Source organism: Schistocerca piceifrons, chromosome 1 (genome assembly GCF_021461385.2).
Source record: "Schistocerca piceifrons isolate TAMUIC-IGC-003096 chromosome 1, iqSchPice1.1, whole genome shotgun sequence".
NCBI lineage: Eukaryota > Metazoa > Arthropoda > Insecta > Orthoptera > Acrididae > Schistocerca > Schistocerca piceifrons.
The window spans coordinates 544,911,670-544,928,881 of record NC_060138.1 but is presented as its reverse complement, the minus strand read 5'-3'; the positions used below and the strand labels follow the sequence as shown (position 1 = coordinate 544,928,881).

General features: G+C 44.6%; 1 protein-coding gene across 4 annotated transcripts in view; it reads left to right on the top strand.

Annotated features, from left to right (window-relative positions):
* The window catches only part of LOC124800021 (cyclin-G-associated kinase), a 263,298-nt gene that overhangs the window by 2,169 nt on the left and 243,917 nt on the right, over positions 1-17,212 (top strand). The window lies entirely within an intron of this gene.

Below are 17,212 nucleotides of genomic sequence, written 5' to 3'. Positions count from 1 at the left end.
TATATTACCACAGGAAACCATTACATAAGTTGTAGGACTGTAAGATTTCTTCTGTCAAAGTAATTGTTATACATTATATTTCAACTTCATCTAGCACAGTTTAATTTATATTTTTATTTTTATTGCTTGTAAATTAATTGGTATTACAATTTGGATGAATTGACAAGTTCATGAATCTTGTCTGATGGCTTCATTGACTACTTCTGTACGACTCCTTCTTGTATCATCATTTATCCTTGGAGAAAGTCAGCTTTGAAGTATAGAACCTGCTGGTAACTTCACCCCCCCCCCCCCCCCCCTCTTTTGCATGTGACATCAAAACGCCAGACTTAAACTGAAATTCAAAATGCATAAACTAAGTGCCATAAAAATGTATGATTATTATTAATTACGGTACCAGAACATCACATTTGTTGACACTGCCAGTTAATGACAAAACTGTGACTTTCTCGTCAAACCCAGATCTCTGGCTACGCTACAGATCAACCTGTCACAACTAACATCCCAAAAAGTGACATAAATTCAAAATAACTAGTGTTAGTGTTGATATCTCACTCTCGCTCTCTCTGCTCACATATGTTGCAAGTCACAATATCAGTATGTCATGGCTCAAAGCTGACTGCCAGCTTCAAATGACGTCATAACTCTGTGCAGAGGCATACATGAGCATCTGCAGAACATTACTAGTGAAATAAAACACAAATAAACTTGATGATTTTAAACTGTCAGCAAATTGGCATTACAAGTAATGTGGTTAGCTGTGGCTCATACACTTACATCATGTATGGAGAAGCGTGTGAAGAAAGGAAAAGCTACAGAAAAAAAAGCAGTTTGCACCAAGTCCTTGTGTAATGTCATGTATGTGAAATCAAGACAAATTGTGTGTGGAAGTTAATATCTGCAAGGTCATCAGCTACTTAAATACACTTCAATTTTGCTCACCACACTAATCTGCTTGTGACCGACAGTTGCCACAAGTAAAATGAACACCCCTTACATTTCATCAACAGGTCTGCATCCATACTCTACAAACCCCTGTGAAGTGGATAGCAGAGGGAAAGTTCCATTGTACCAGTTATTAAGTTTTCTTCCCCTTCCATTTATGTATGGGGCGCAGGAAGAATGTTTGATTGAATGGCTCCGTACACGTTGAAATTATTCTAATCTTGTCATCATGATATCTTTGTGAACAATATGGAGGGGATGTAGTATGTTTCTAGAGTCACTTACAGGACACACATTTGGGAGGACGATGGTTCAAACCCAGGTACAGCCATCTGGATTTAGGTTTCCCATGCTTTCTCTAAACCACACCAGGCAAATGCTTGGATGGTTTCTTTGAAAGGACATGGCCAATTTCCTTCCCCATCCTTAATACAATCCGAGCTTGTCCTCCATCTATAATGACCTTGATGTTGACGGGACATTAAACCCAATCTTCTTAGAGTCATTATTTAAAGCTGGTTCTTGAAACTTTGTTAGCAGACGTGTTCTGGACAGTTTACATCCATCTTAAAGAGTCTGCCAGTTCATTTTCTTCAGTGTCACTGTACCATCCTTCCATGGGTTAAACAAACCCTTCTTGGTATACATTCAGTATCCCCCATTATTCCTATTTGATATGGGTCACACTCACTTGACCAGTGTTACAGAATGCATCGCATGAGTAAATTGTAAGCAATCTCCTTTGTAGACTGATTGCACTTCCCCAATAATCTATCAACAAGCTGAAGTCTACCATTTGCTTAACCCACAAAAACACCTGTATGATCATACCATTTCATATCCCTACAAAATGTTACACCTAGGTATTGGTATGAGTTGGCTGATCTCACTGATCTCAACTGTGATTCTCTGATATTACAGTTATAGGATACTCTTCCCATGAACCACGGACCTTGCTGTTGGTGGGGAAGCTTGCATGCTTCAGCGATACAGATAGTTGTACCTTAGGTGCAACCATAACGGAGGTGTATCTGTTGAGAGACCAGACAAATGTTTGGTTCCTGAAGAGGGGCAGCACCATTTTCAGTAGTTACAGGGGCAACAGTCTGGATGACTGACTGATCTGGCCTTGTAACATTAACCAAAACGGCCTTGATGTGTTGCTACTGCAAATGGCTGAGAGCAAGGGGAAACTACAACTGTAATTTTTCCCAAGAGCATGCAGCTTTACTGTATGGATAAATGATAATGGCGTCCTCTTTGGTAAAATATTCTGGAGGTAAAATAGTCCCTTATTCGGCTCTCTGAATGGGGACTACTCAGGAGAAAGAAAACTGGTGTTCTTCGGATTGAAGTGTGGGATGTTAGATCCCTTAATTGGACAGGTAGGTTAGAAAATTTAAAAAGGGAAATGGATAGGTTAAAGCTAAATAGTGGGAATCGGTGAAGTTCGGTGGCAGAAGGATCAAGACTTCTGGTCAGACAAATACAGAGTTATAAATACAAAATCAAATAGGAGTAATGGAGGAGTAGGTTTAATAATGAATAAAAAAAACAGGAGCACAGGTAAGCTACTACGAACAGCATAGTGAATGCATTGTTGTATAGACACAAAGCCCTTGCCTACCACAGTAGTACAAGTTAATATGCCAACTAGCTCTGATGAAGAGATTGAAGAAATGTATGATGAGATAAAAGAAATTATTCAGATAGTGAAGGGAGATGAAAATTTAATAGTCATAGGGGACTGGAGTTCGATATTAGGCAAAGGAAGAATAGAAAAAGGAGTAGGCGAATATAGAATGGGGGTAAGGAATGAAAGAGGAAGCCACCTGATCGAATTTTGCACAGAGCATAACTTAATCATAGCTAATACTTCATTTAAAAATAATGAAAGAAGGTTGTGTACTTGGAAGAGGCCTGGAGACAGTGGATGGTTTCAGATAGCTTATATAATGGTAAGACAGAATTTTAGGAACCGGGTTTTAAACTGTAAGACATTTCCAGGGGAAGATGTGGACTCTGACCACAATCAATTCTTTATGAACGGTAGATTAAAACTGAAGAACCTGCTAAAAGGTGGGAATTTAAGGAGCTGGGACATGGATAAACTGAAAGAATCGGATATTGCAGACAGTTTCAGAGAGAGCATTAGGGAACGGTGACAAGAATAGGGGAAAGAAATACAGTAGAAGAAGAATGGGTAATTTTGAGAGATGAAATAGTGAAGGCAGCAGATGATAAAGTAGGTAAAAAGACGAGGGCTAGTAGAAATCTTTGGGTAACAGAAGAGATACTGAATTTAATTGATGAAAGGAGGAAATATAAAAACGCAATAAATGAAGCAGGCAAAAGGAGTACAAACGTCTCAAAAATGAAATCAGCAGTAAGTGCAAAATGGCCAAGCAGGGATGGCTGCGGAACAACTGTAAGGATGTAGATGCATATATCACTAGGAGTAAGATAGATACTGTCTACAGGAAAATTAGAGATACTTTCGGAGAGAAGAGAACCACTTGTATGAATATCATGAGCTGAGATGGAAAACCAGTTCTAAGCAAAGAAAGGAATGCAGAAAAGTGAAAGAAGTCATGGCTGCAAAATACTAACACGAATTCTTTACTGATGGATGGAAAAACTGGTAGATGCTGACCTCAGTGAAGATGAGTTTGGAGTCCATAGAAACATTGGAACGCCTGAGGGGATACTGACCCTGCGACTTAGCTTAGAAGAAAGATTAAGGAAAGGCAAACCTACATTTCTAGCATTTGTAGACTTAGAGAAAGCTTTTGACAATGCTGACTGGAATACACTCTTTCAAATTCTAAAGGCGGCAGGAGTAAAATACAAGGAGCGAAAGGCTATTTACAATTTATACAGAAACCAGATGGCAGTTACGGGAGTTGAGGGGCATGAAAGGGAAGCAGTGGTGGGAAGGGAGTGAGACAGGGTTGCAGCCTATCCTCAATGTTATTCAATCTGTATATTGAGCAAGCAGTAAAGGAAACGAAAGAAAAATTTGGAGTAGGAATTAAAATCCATGGAGAAGAAATAAAAGCTCTGAGGTTTGCCGATGAAATTGTGATTCTGTCAGAGACAGCAAAGGACCTGGAAGAGCAGTTGAAAAGAATGGACAGTGTCTTGAAAGGAGGATATAAGATGAATGTCAAAAAAAGCAAAACGAGGATAATGGAATCTAGTCAAATTAAACCAGGTGATGCTGAGGAAAGTACATTAGGAAATGAAACACTTAAAGTAGTAGATGAGATTGACTATTTGGGGAGTGAAATAAGTGACAATGGTCCAAGTGGAGAGGATACAAAATGTAGACTGGCAATGGGAAGGAAAGTGTTTCTGAAGAAGAGAAATTTGTTAACATCAAATATAGATTTAAGTGTCAGGAAGTCATTTCTGAATGGATTTGTATGGAGTGTAGCCATGCATGGAAGTGAAATATGGACGGTATCTACTTGAGAAAAGAAGAGAATAGAAGCTTTCGAAATGTGGTGCTACGGAAGAATGCTAAAGATTAGATGGGGTAGATCATGTAACTAATGAAGAATGAGGAAGTACTGAATAGAATTGGGGAGAAGAGGAATTTGTGGCACAACTTGACTAGGAGGGGGGATCGGTTGGTAGGGCACATTCTGAGGCATCAAGGGATCATCAATTTAGTATTGGAGGGAAGTGCAGAGGGTAAAAATTGTAGATGGAGACCAAGGGATGAATACACTAAACAGATTCAGAAGGGTGTAAGTTGCAGTAGTTACTCGGAGATGAAGCAATTTGCATAGGATAGAGTAGCATGGAGAACTGCATCAAACCAGTGTTTGGACTGAAGAAGAAGACGACGACAACAACAACAACAGGATACTATATTTTTTCTTTTTGTGAAGTGCACAATTTTACATTTCAGAACATTTAAAGCAAATTGCCAATCTTTGTACCGGTTTGAAATCTTATTAACATCTGACTGAACATTTATGCAGCCTCTTTCAAACAGTACTTCATCACAGATAATTGCATCATCTGTAAAAAAAATATGAGGTTACTATTAATATTGTCACAACATCATTAATATATAACATGAACAGCATGCGTCCCAAAACACTTTCGTTAGGCAGACCTGAAATTACTTCCAGTCTTTGACAATGAGTCTTGATCGAATATAACATGCTGTGTCCACCCTACCAAAAAGCCACCAGTCCATCCATAAGGTTCACTTGATACCCCATATGATTGGACTTTTGACCATAAGCACAGTAGTGGTACCAAGTCAAATACTTTTCCGAAATCAAAAAATACTGCATTTAACCTGACTGCCTCGGTTCAAATCTTCCAGTGTGTCATGTGAGAAAAGTGAGAGTTGGGTTTCAGATGATCGATTTTTCTGGAATCCGTGCTGGTTGACATGGAGGAGGTCACTCTGTACAATGCCTCTCACTATTAATTCTGAATATGTTCTAGGATTTTACAACAAATAGATGTGAAAGACATTGGACAGTATTTTTTGGATCACTTCTACTACCCATCTTGCAGATAGGTGTGACCTGTGCTTTTTTCAAAGAACTGGGCCTGATTTTTTGCTTGAGGGATCTATGATAGATTATAGTTAGAAGAGAGGCTATCTCGGCCACAAACTGAATATAGAATCTGACAGGGATTCCATCAGGCCCAGGAGCTTTGTTCGATTTTAACAATTTTAACTGTTTCTCAGCACCACTGACACTAATACTGATTTTAGTCATCTTTTCAGGGGCATGAGGATTAAATCGTGGCAATTCTCCTGGGTTTCCCTTTGTAAAGGAACATTTGAAAACAGAGTTAAGCATTTCAGCTTATGCTTTGCTATCCTCAGTTCCAGTTCATCTTATTTGTCAGGAACAAGGCACTAACTTTGGTACCACTAACGGCCGTTACATATGACTAGAATTTCTTTGGATTTTGTGAAAGATCATTTGACAGTATTCTGCTATGGTAGTCACTGAAGGTTTCACACAGTGCACTCTTGACAGTCAAATGAGTTTCATTCAGCATTTATCTACTGTAAGGCCAATGCTTTGTTTTACACCTGTTATGCAGTAATTAGTGTTCCCCTAGAAGTTTCTGCAAAATGACTGTTTACCATGGAGGGTCACTCCCATTATGAACTGTTCTACTAGGTACCTGTCTGTTCAGTGCATGGTCAACAATTCTCTTAAACTTGGGCCATCGTTGCTCTACATGCTCCTGTCCTGTGCTGAAAGTTTAAAGTTCCTCATCGAGTTAGGACATGGGGGTATATATAGTTCACTGAACATACATTTATCTTTCTGCCTTTTCTAGTTGAAAGAGGTCAGATCTATTTGTTGCCATTAGATACAGTATACACTGAAGAAAGAGCCAAAGAAATTGGTACACCAGCCCAATATTGTGTAGGACCCCCATGAACACACTGAAGTTGCGCAACATATGTGGCATGGACTCGACTAATGTCTGGAATAGTGCTGAAGGGAATTGACACCATGAATCCTGCAGGGCTGTCCATAAATCCATAAGAGTACGATGTGGTGGAGATCTCCTGTGAACAGCACGTCACAAGGCATCCCAGATATGCTCAATAATGTTCATGTCTGGGGAGTTTGACGGTCAGCGGAAGTGTTCAAACTCAGAAGTGTGTTCCTGGAGCTACTCTGTAGCAATTCTGGACATGTGGAGTGTCTAATTTTTCTGCTGGAATTGACGAAGTCTGTCAGAATGCACAGTGGACATGAATGGATGCAGGTGATCAGACAGGATGCTTTCGTATGTATCACCTGTCAAGAGTCATACAGTCCTCTGCTGACATGCAGGGTCCATGGATTCATGAGGTTGTCTCCGTACCCATACACATCCATCCACTCAATGCAATTTGAAATGAGACTTGTGCGAACAGGCAACATGTTTCCAGTCACCAGCAGTCCAATATCAGTGTTGACTCGCCCAGGCGAGGTATAAAACTGTGTCGTGCAGTCGTCAAGGGTACAGAAGTGGGCCTTTGGCTCAGAAAGACCATATTGATGATGTTTCGTTGAATGATTCACACAGTGACACTTGTTAATGGCCCAGCTTTGGAATCTGCAGCAATTTGTGGAATGGTTGTACTTTGTCATGTTGAACAATTATCTTCAGTCATCATTGGTCCCATTCTTACAGAATCTCTTTCCAGCAGCAGCCGATGTTGGAGATTTGATGTTTTACCAGATTCCTGATATTCTCAGTTCATTTGTGAAGTGGTAGTCAGGAAAATCCCCACTTCATTGCTACATTGGACATGCTGTATCCAGTCGGTCATGCTCAAACTCACTTAAATCTTGATAACCTGCCATTGTAGCAACAATACCCGATCTAACAACTGTGTTGACACTTGTCTTATATAGGTGTTGCCAACAGCAGCATTTTCTGCCTGTTTACTTATCTCTGTATTTGAATGCACATGCCTACGCTAGTTTATTGAGTGTATTTCCATCATGAGTGGGGTTCCAACGCATCTGTTATAGGTAGTTTTCAGAGAAGGCATTTAGTAATATTTCACAGCATGTCTTACCATGCCGACCACTAACAAAATCTGTAATTTTCCCATATGATAGTTGGATGATAATGTCTCCTTGATGATTATAATAACTTAAAGATCTTTACATGAAATATATTTTGATGCCAGTGGAATCATTCTGCAGTCAATTTCAAATGCCGGATTTCTAAATTTTCTTGGTAGTGCTTCAGAAAAAGAATGTGTCTTTCCTCCAGGGATTCCCAATTTCAGGTTGTCATTCTTGGATTCTTCTAGCAAATTGTAACATTTCTGCACTAGTTTCTCATATAAGATTTTTTCAGTGTTTCTAGCAATTCTCTTCCTTTCCCTTTTTATACCCGTATACTGTAGAGTTTAAGCATAAATTTTGAAACATTGGGTGGGCAGCATAAAATTATTTTGATTTATGATGTTGTATTCATGTTGAAAATGTTTTGCTGCAAATAAATCAGTGTTACTATGTATGCTTAATATACTTACATTTTTTTGTGTTTGTTGACCACTCAGTTACATAGTGGGTGGTTACCTTGTTTCCTTCCATTATTTGAAATCCAGGCTAATTCTAGCCTTAAAAGCACAGGAAATCTGGTACTCTTATTGTTGAGGTTAAAAACAGTTCTCTCTCTCTCATTTTTTATATGTTTTTAGTCAGCTGCATTTGTTATTTTTTGCTAACTGTGAATAATTTTAAAATACAATTTCATCTTCAGGCACATAACGTAGTAATCAGAGTGGGTATGTAAGAAGTGTCTTGAGATAGAATAACTTGCTAAGGCTTGCTAAGACTAAACTGCCTCTGTCATGACTGTTAACCATTTTTATTAATCACTTCCTCGTATTTCGTTGTCCAAACAATTTTTAATATTTGATGTTGAGTTCTGTGTTGTTCTGATGGCAGTAAAAGAGAATTAGCTAAGAATATAAATAAAGTGTACAAAGTTATGCAGACCATAATGTTTCTCTTTTCTGGGAAAACAGTGAGATGGCAGTCTTTCAAATGGAGGTCATTGCATGGAAGGCGAAAGTGTAAACTACACTGCTAGCCATTAAAATTGCAACAGAATGAAGGCAGCGTGCAGCTTACTTTAAATCATATTGAAGTGTGCAACATGTTAGGGTATGCAAATGATAATTGGCTGCTCCCCCCAGGGGGTCCACAACTCTTTTGTGGATACGTGCGTGGCGAGCACGGGGCCCCGAGCCATTGCAGCCTTCTTTCTCTCCCGGGCTGCATTTCCTTTCCCTTCCCCTCCTTTCCCCTCCATACCCCTTTCCCCTCGCCCTCTCCTCTCCCTCTATTGGTGTCCTTGCTTATGTTGGCCCCCGCTATCCTCCTGGTTCTGTTGGTTTTACACTCCGGCTTTGTTGCGTAATCATCTCCTCCTTTTGGCATTCCTTGGTCCCCCTCTGGGGTTTGACCTCCATTCCAAAATTTCTCTTCCGTAGTGTGAGCCATTTGGGGAAGAGCACCTTACCTAGTGTCTCCAACGTGCGCCCTCCTAGTACATTCCACCTTTTCTTTTACGTCGTTGTCTGATGCTAGGGTGCATAGCCAGCACGGTAGCCAGCCCGTGTGGTGGGGTCGCTATGTACCCTTTTGGTTGAGCCCCCTGAACACACAGGGATCACACTTCTGATACCTGAGCTGTGACCTCCTCATGCATGCCTTGGAGTGGTTGCTCGTCCTCCTGGAGCATCGGAACTCCCGGCAATGGCCGCCGTGCCAGACGGCCCTTGCTGTGGCTGGGTGGCGCCCGTGAGGAGAGCCCCTGATCGGAGTGGGTGGTATCAGGGCGGACGCTATGCAGATGAAACGCATACGGGTCCAAAACTCTGGCCGCTCTTCTGCGGCCGTCTCTCTGCGTGGTACTGATTCCCCAAGTGCTTCTTCTCTTGCCCCTTCGGCCTTCCCTTCCGTGGCTACCCCCTGGGAGGAGGGTCAGGCCCGTCGTCTAGGGGCAAAACCTTTCCCCCGTTATCTAGTTTGCACCAGGACTGATGGAGATACTTTCACCAATGTCAAACCTTTATTCTTTGTGGAACACATTGAAGACAAGTTCGGCGAAGTGGACTCCCTGAGCAAGATGCGGTCGGGTTCGTTGCTGATAAAAACTGCTTCGGCTGCCCAATCTGCGGCCCTTCGTGCCTGTACCCATCTTGGCACAATTCTCGTGTCCATTACCCCTCACCAGTCTCTAAATATGGTACAAGATGTGATTTTTCACAGAGACCTCATCCTTCAAACTGATGAGGAACTTCGGGACAATCTCGGACGGCGGGGTGTTCATTTTGTTCGGCGTGTTCAGAAGGGTCCTAAAGATAATCGTATTGATACTGGTGCCTTTATCCTGGCCTTTGAAGGGGATACCCTTCCTGAGAAAGTTAAGATTATGGTCTATCGCTGTGATGTGAAGCCGTACATCCCACCTCCTATGCGGTGTTTTAAGTGCTTGCGTTTTGGCCACATGTCTTCTCGCTGTTCTCAGGACCCTCTCTGTGGTGACTGTGGACGTCCACTCCATGAGGGGAGTCCCTGTGTTCCCCCTCCTGTATGTGTAAATTGTCATGGTAGTCATTCTCCACGTTCAGCAGATTGCCTAGTCTATAAGAAAGAAAAAAAGATAAAGGAGTATAAGTCCCTTGATCGTTTAAGCTACACAGAGGCCCGTAAGAAATATGCACGATTGCACCCTGTGTCCATGACATCTAGTTACGCCTTGGTTACATCTTCATCCCTTCCTCCCCCTTCCTTACCCCCATCCCGGACCCCTCTCCTTCCCCCCTCCCCTGCGGCTCCCACACCTTCTCCTCTGGGCGCTGCTCCCCCTCCCCAGCCGGAGAAGTGTCCCACTCCTTCGGCGTCTGCCGGTCAAGGGCGCCTCTCCCGGGATGCCCCTTCCCGGCACCTTCCAGGTCAAAGGTCTGCTGCAGCGCGGCGACCGCGAGAGCCGCGGTCTATCGGCCCCCAGGTCGCCCGGTCTCTTTCTGTTCCTGATCTTGCTGCAGCTGGCTCCATTATGCCACACAGCCCTCCTCGATCTCAGCCTGAAAAGAAGAAGAAACATAAGTCCCGGGACAAAGAGCCTCTGGTGTCAACGGAGGTCCCTTCCCCGACTTCACAACCGGATTCTGACCTGTCGTTTATGGATGTCGCCCCCTCCTTGTCGGTGACGGGTGGGGACCCGGCGGTATGACTGGATTTAGCATGTTCAGCCCTCCTTTAAACCATCGTTCTGTGGTTCTCCAATGGAACTGTAATGGATACTATCGTCACCTTCCAGAATTAAAATCCCTTCTTTCGTCCTACTCTGCAGCTTGTGTGGTTCTCCAGGAATCTCATTTTACTGGTGCTCACTCACCGACCCTCCGTGGGTTCCGTGTTTTCTGTCGAAATCGGGTCGGACCCTTGCGGGCTTCTGGTGGCGTTTGTACGTTGGTCCGTACAGACATTGCTAGCACGTGGATTCCTCTCCAAACTACATTGGAAGCGGTTGCTGTTAGGGTCCACTTAGACTCTGCAGTCACAGTTTGCAATCTTTATCTCCCTCCTGACAGGACTCTTACACCTGCTGCCTTAACCACCCTTCTTCAGCAACTTCCTCCTCCCTTCCTCCTCCTTGGGGATTTTAATGCTCATCATCCTTTGTGGGGCAGTGCCTTTCCATCTAGACGAGGTCTTCTTATAGACCAATTTATTGCAGACCACGACCTGTGCCTTCTTAATGATGGCTCCCCTACTCATTTCAGTGCTGGTCATGGTACCTTTTCTGCCATTGATCTTTCTCTTTCTTCTCCCTCTCTCCTCCCTTCATTACACTGGTCGCCACACGACGACCTTTGTGATAGTGACCATTTCCCGTTGATTGTCACGCTCCCTTCCCGCTCCCCGATGGAGAGGTTACCTCGTTGGTCTTTCCACCGCGCCGATTGGCCTCTATATACTGCACAGGTCGAGTTTTCTCCCTCTTTGGCGGGTTGTATTGATGACGTCCTACGTGACGTGTCTGACGCGATTGTTCGCGCTGCTAACCTTGCTGTCCCGCGCTCATCTGGACAATTTCGTCGTCGGCAAGTCCCGTGGTGGAGTACGGCCATTGCCATTGCCATCCGTGATCGCCGTCGAGCTTTGCAACACTTTAAGAGGCACCCATCTGTAGCCAGCCTTTCTACCTTTAAGCGCCTTCGCGCTAAAGCCCGTTATTTAATCAAACAGAGCAAGCGGATATGTTGGGAACGATTCGTTTCTTCCCTTGGTTCCACTGTCCCTCTGTCACGGGTATGGGCTAAACTTCGCTCTCTCCAAGGTTGCCATCGGCAGTCCACCCTCCCAGGCCTTCACCTCCCAGATGGCATTTGTACGGACCCATTAGTTCTCGCAGAACATCTTGCGACCCATTTTGCAGTGGCATCAGCGTCGGCCTCCTATCCAGCTGCTTTCCTTCATCAAAAACAGCAGGCTGAAGCTGTCACCTTATGTTTCACCACTTGTGAGTCAGAATCTTACAATGAACCTTTCACTGAATGGGAATTTCTTTCTGCTCTATCTTCTTCTCACGATACGGCCCCTGGCCCAGATTCCATTCATAACCAGCTGCTTCAACATCTCAGTGCTCCACAACGGCACCATCTTCTTCGGGTGTTTAACCGTATCTGGCTCCAGGGTAACTTCCCTTCTCAGTGGAGGGATAGCATTGTGGTTCCTGTCCTTAAGTCTGGTCAGAACCCCCTATCTGTTGACAGCTATCGGCCAATTAGTTTGACCAATGTTGGTTGTAAGTTACTTGAACGGCTGGTAGCCCGTCGGCTCACTTGGGTCCTCGAATCTCGGGATCTATTGTCCCCTTACCAGTGTGGCTTTCGAGAGGGACGATTTCCAATCGATCATTTACTTCGCTTGGAATCCGCAGTTCGGCAGGCTTTTTCCCAGCGCCGCCATTTGGTTGCAGTGTTTTTTGACCTTCGCAAGGCCTATGACACGGCCTGGCGCCATCACATCTTACTAACCCTTCATCAGTGGGGTCTTCGGGGCCCACTCCAGATTTTTATCCGCCAGTTCCTGATCCATCGGTCATTCAGAGTTCGAGTTGGTACTGCTTTTAGTTCTCCACGGACCCAGGAGACGGGCATCCCACAGGGTTCTGTCTTGAGTGTCCTTCTTTTCCTCATTGCTATCGATGGACTTGTGGCCTCTGTCGGTCCCTTGGTCGCCCCTGCCCTGTATGTGGATGATTTCTGCATTTGGGTTAGTTCCTCCTCGATGCCATCTGCAGAACGGCAGCTCCAGGTGGCTATACGGCGTGCCTCTGCATGGACCCTCTCACACGGGTTTCAATTCTCTCCTTTAAAATCGCGGGTGGTCCACTTCTGTCGCCGTACTACGGTCCACCCTGATCCAGAGCTCTATCTCGCTGCACAAAGATTGCCTGTGGTTCCACAGTTTCGTTTCCTAGGTCTTCTTTTCGACAAAAAGCTCACTTGGCTGCCCCATATCAGACTCCTGAAGGTAGGATGTTTCCGTAAACTCGATGTCCTTCGCTTCCTTGCCCACTCCTCTTGGGGTGCGGACTGTTCCCTCCTCCTCCGTCTTTATCGTGCTTTAGTTCTGTCACGTTTGGACTATGGTTGTCAAGTTTATGGTTCAGCTGCTCCTTCCACGCTGCACGTGCTGGATCCGGTCCACCATCGTGGTATCCGTTTGGCCACCGGTGCCTTCCCTACTAGCCCTGTTGATAGTCTCCTGGTTGAAGCTGGGACCCCCCCCCCTTTCTGTTCGGCGGTCCCAGCTTCTGGTGTCTTATGCCCTTACTATCCGTTCTTCTCCCGCTCATCCTTCCTATTCTATCCTATTCCCAGACCATGGACGTCGCCCGCCTGACTCCCGCCCTCGGGCTGGTTTACCGGTTGGACTGCGCCTTGCGTCTCTTAACCGTGATTTTCGGCTTCCTTCTTTGTCCTGTCTTCCTCGCTCCCTCCCCTCCACCCCTCCTTGGTTAGTTCCTCGGCCTCGAATTCGGATGGATCTCCACCGCGGTCCGAAAGATTCCATCCCCCCGGTGGTGTTCCGTTCCTTTTTCCGCCAAATTTTATGGGAGTTTCGGGATGCTGTTGTTTTTTACACTGATGGCTCTAAATCTGCTGATCATGTTGGGTATGCCTTCACGTCCTTTGTTGGAACGGAAAATCATCTACTGCCACCCTCATGTGGGGTGTTTACTGCGGAATTGATGGCAATTTCCCGGGCCCTTACCTTTATTAAACAATCCCAACACAACCGCGTTTTGTTATGTACGGACTCGATGAGTGGCCTTCTTGCTATTGACCGGTGTTTTTCGCGCCATCCCTTGGTCTCTGCCATCCATGACCATCTCGCTGATCTTCACCGTGCTGCTTGTTCCATTGACTTCCTATGGGTCCCGGGCCATGTGGGTATCCCGGGTAATGAGCTCGCTGATCGTTTGGCTGGGGGAGCAGTTACTTACCCCCCGTTTTCTGTCACCCCTCCTGCAGCGGATTTACGGCTTCACATCAAATCCCACTTTGCACAGTCATGGGCCAATTCTTGGGAGGCTACTCCACTGTCTAATAAACTTCGTGCCATTAAGGTGAATCCAGGCCCATGGCGTTCTTCCTTTCGCCTCTCCCGCAAGGACTCGACCACACTGTGTCGTCTCCGCATTGGCCATACCAGGTTGACCCATGGTTTCCTTTTGCGTGATGAGCCACCCCCGCTATGTGGTTGTGGAGCCTTCCAGTCAGTGGCCCACATTTTGGTTGAATGCCCCCTTCTTTTGGCTCTGCGTGCTAAGTACAGACTCCCCCACACTTTACCTTTGATGTTGGCTGACGATTCCCTGATGGTCTCTCTGGTTCTAGGTTTCCTCCGGGAGAGTGGTTTTTATTCTCAGTTTTAAAGTTTTTAATCTCCCTCTGGTGTTGGGGCAGGGCGGTGAATGTTTGGGTGTCTCCCACTGTAGGCAGTGTTCAGAGATTCCCGATTCACCTCCCTGACCGGAATCCTCTTTTCTTTCCCTTTTACTCTGTTTTTACCCCTTCTTTTTAAGGCTTGGTTAGTTTTTCTATTCCCATACGTACTTTCTGCATTATAGCAGTTGTACCTTTTAAGTCACAGGTGGTCTTGGCTATGCTGCTTCAGCATAGTGTTGGGTTCGTTCTCTTGCCAACTTCCCTCATTTGTTTTTACTATTGACAACGTGACTGCCCTTTTACGTTTCCCCTTTTTCCGTTTTATTGTTCTGACTTTTCTGAGATGTCCCGTTAGCAGAATGGAGTCTATTTGAAACAAGGGACTGATGACCTTGCTGTTTGGTCCCTTTAACCTCAAACAACCAACCAACCAACCAACCAACCAACCATAATTGGCTGCTACTCAGATCAGAGTATGCACAGCTTCTTCCTGCAAATAATGAGCATTTCAACTCAGCTTTTGGATGTGTTTCCGGTGGCTGAACAAACCAATCGCACTGAATGGTAGGAGGCGGCCAGGGCTGTAACTTCAGGAGCCTTCTTGCATGTCACTTGCCCCCTTTGTGTTTGCAGCATTCTCCTTCAAATAAGTTGACAGTGGTGGATGTAGGGCTCTTTCACAGTAAGCGGTCCACAACCCATTCCCCCCAAGTTTGTATGTTTTATGCCAGTAGTATTCGTGGTGAGTTTTACCTGGTCCTTAAAGCACCTGAGAGGGGCACCATGAGGTCTACTGCCAGAGCAGAGTTTGCTATGAAGGATTTGGCGGGGAAGCCTTTCATCAATCGTGCAACGAACATGGCTTAACCACCTCACTTGATGAGGAACAATGGTTGCCCCTCAGTGCTGTTTTGACGGTCCTCTTACTTAGTGTTAAAGATCTACCAGTTTTTTTTTTTTTTTTAACGAAGCTCTTAAGTTTCTTGATTTCAAGGTGATAAAGTGTCAAAGTTTCACAGCAATTCTAGAGTATAGAAATGACAACAGCTCTGTGCACCGAATTGTATGTGCAGCTTTAGGTCTTTATCCATGAAGACTGTGTATTAACCACCCAAAAGCTGCATGGGCAGCCCCAATTCTGTTATCAACATCTTGTTCACAGGTGAACTGTTTAGACAAACTGCTTCTGAGATGTGAAAAGTGCTCAACCAGCTCCAATGTTGTATGTAGGATAGAGATATTGAACTCAGGTAGAGCTAATCCTGGGCCAGGTTGTGCAAGTGCCTTCACTTTTCCCACAATGATGGTAAGACCAAAGCGAACGTATGCAGTTTCAAAGCAGCTGACAGACTGTTCAAACTCTGCCAACTCTGCCAGTGTTAGAACTGGAGATGCAGTGCAAATGATTAGCATTTAAGTATAACTGCAGTAAATAGCTAGGAATAATGCTATCTGTATTCTGTATTTAAAGAAATAATACATAACAGGATTCTCATTCAGAAATTACATTTGAATGTTCATTTCTGTAAGAATATGACATTACGCCTTGTCAAAAAGGAGAAATTTGGTGGAATTAGACACCAGTAGGATCTTAGCCAATCAAGATACCAGTTTATCGTTCTATGATATTGTTGGACGGGATTTCATGTGTCATGCAGATATGGTATTGGTGTATTCAAGAGGGCAATACTCAGTGCAGGATTTAAACAGCCTCACATGACTATTACAGGAAAATCTCATATAAAGATGTGAAACAAATACTAACAAAGAGATAGAGGGGCTGGCCAGTACTTACCTCAGCTCAGTACAGCCGATAGATACACATAAAACAGAACCGAAAATTTACATTCCTAGCTTTCGGAACAAATGTTCCTTCATCGGGGAGGGGAGAGGGGAAAGAAAGGGAAGAAGGGAAAGGAGATTCAGTTACTCACAACCCAGGTTATGAAGCAACAGGGAAAGGAAAATAGGGAGGGTAGCAAGGATGGAGGCATGGTTGTCAGAGGGAAGCCAAAGATATTCTACTGTAAGTACTGTGCCAGCTTCAAACCAAAGAGGATGCATACAGAAGTAAAGAGGTATATAGTATAAAGATAAACACAACTATGTAGGATGAAAAGATGCGTGAATGGCTAAAGAGGAAAGGGAAAGAAGATAAGACTGAAGAGTAAATGGGAGTGAGTTTGTTTAACGTAGGTTCAGTCCAGGGGGATGGCGGGATGAAAGGATTTGTTGGAGTGCAAGTTCCCATCTCCGCAGTTCAGAGGGACTGGTGTTGGGTGGGAGAAGCCAAATGGCACATACGGTGTAGCAGGTTCCTAGGTCCCTAGAATTATGCTGGAGGGCATGCTCCGCTACTGGGTATTGGGCATCTCCTAGGCGGACAGTTCGTCTGTGTCCGTTCATGCACTCAGCCAGTTTAGTTGTTGTCATGCCGATGTAAAAGGCTGTGCAGTGCAGGCATGTCAGTTGATAAATGACGTGTAGTTTCACACGTGGCCCTGCCTTGAATTGCGTATGTTTTACCAGTAGCGGGGCTGGAGTAGGTGGTTGTGGGGGGGATGCATGGGGCAGGTTTTGCAGCGGGGTCGGTTGCAGGGGTAGGAACCGCTGGGTAGAGAAGGTAGTCTGGGAATATTGTAGGGTTTAACAAGGATGTTACAGAGGTTAGGGGGGCGACGAAAGGCAACTCTGGGTGGTGTGGGGAGAATTATGTCAAGGGATGATCTCATTTCAGGGGTTGACGTGAGAAAGTCATATCCCTGGTGGAGTAATTTGTTGATGTTTTCGAGC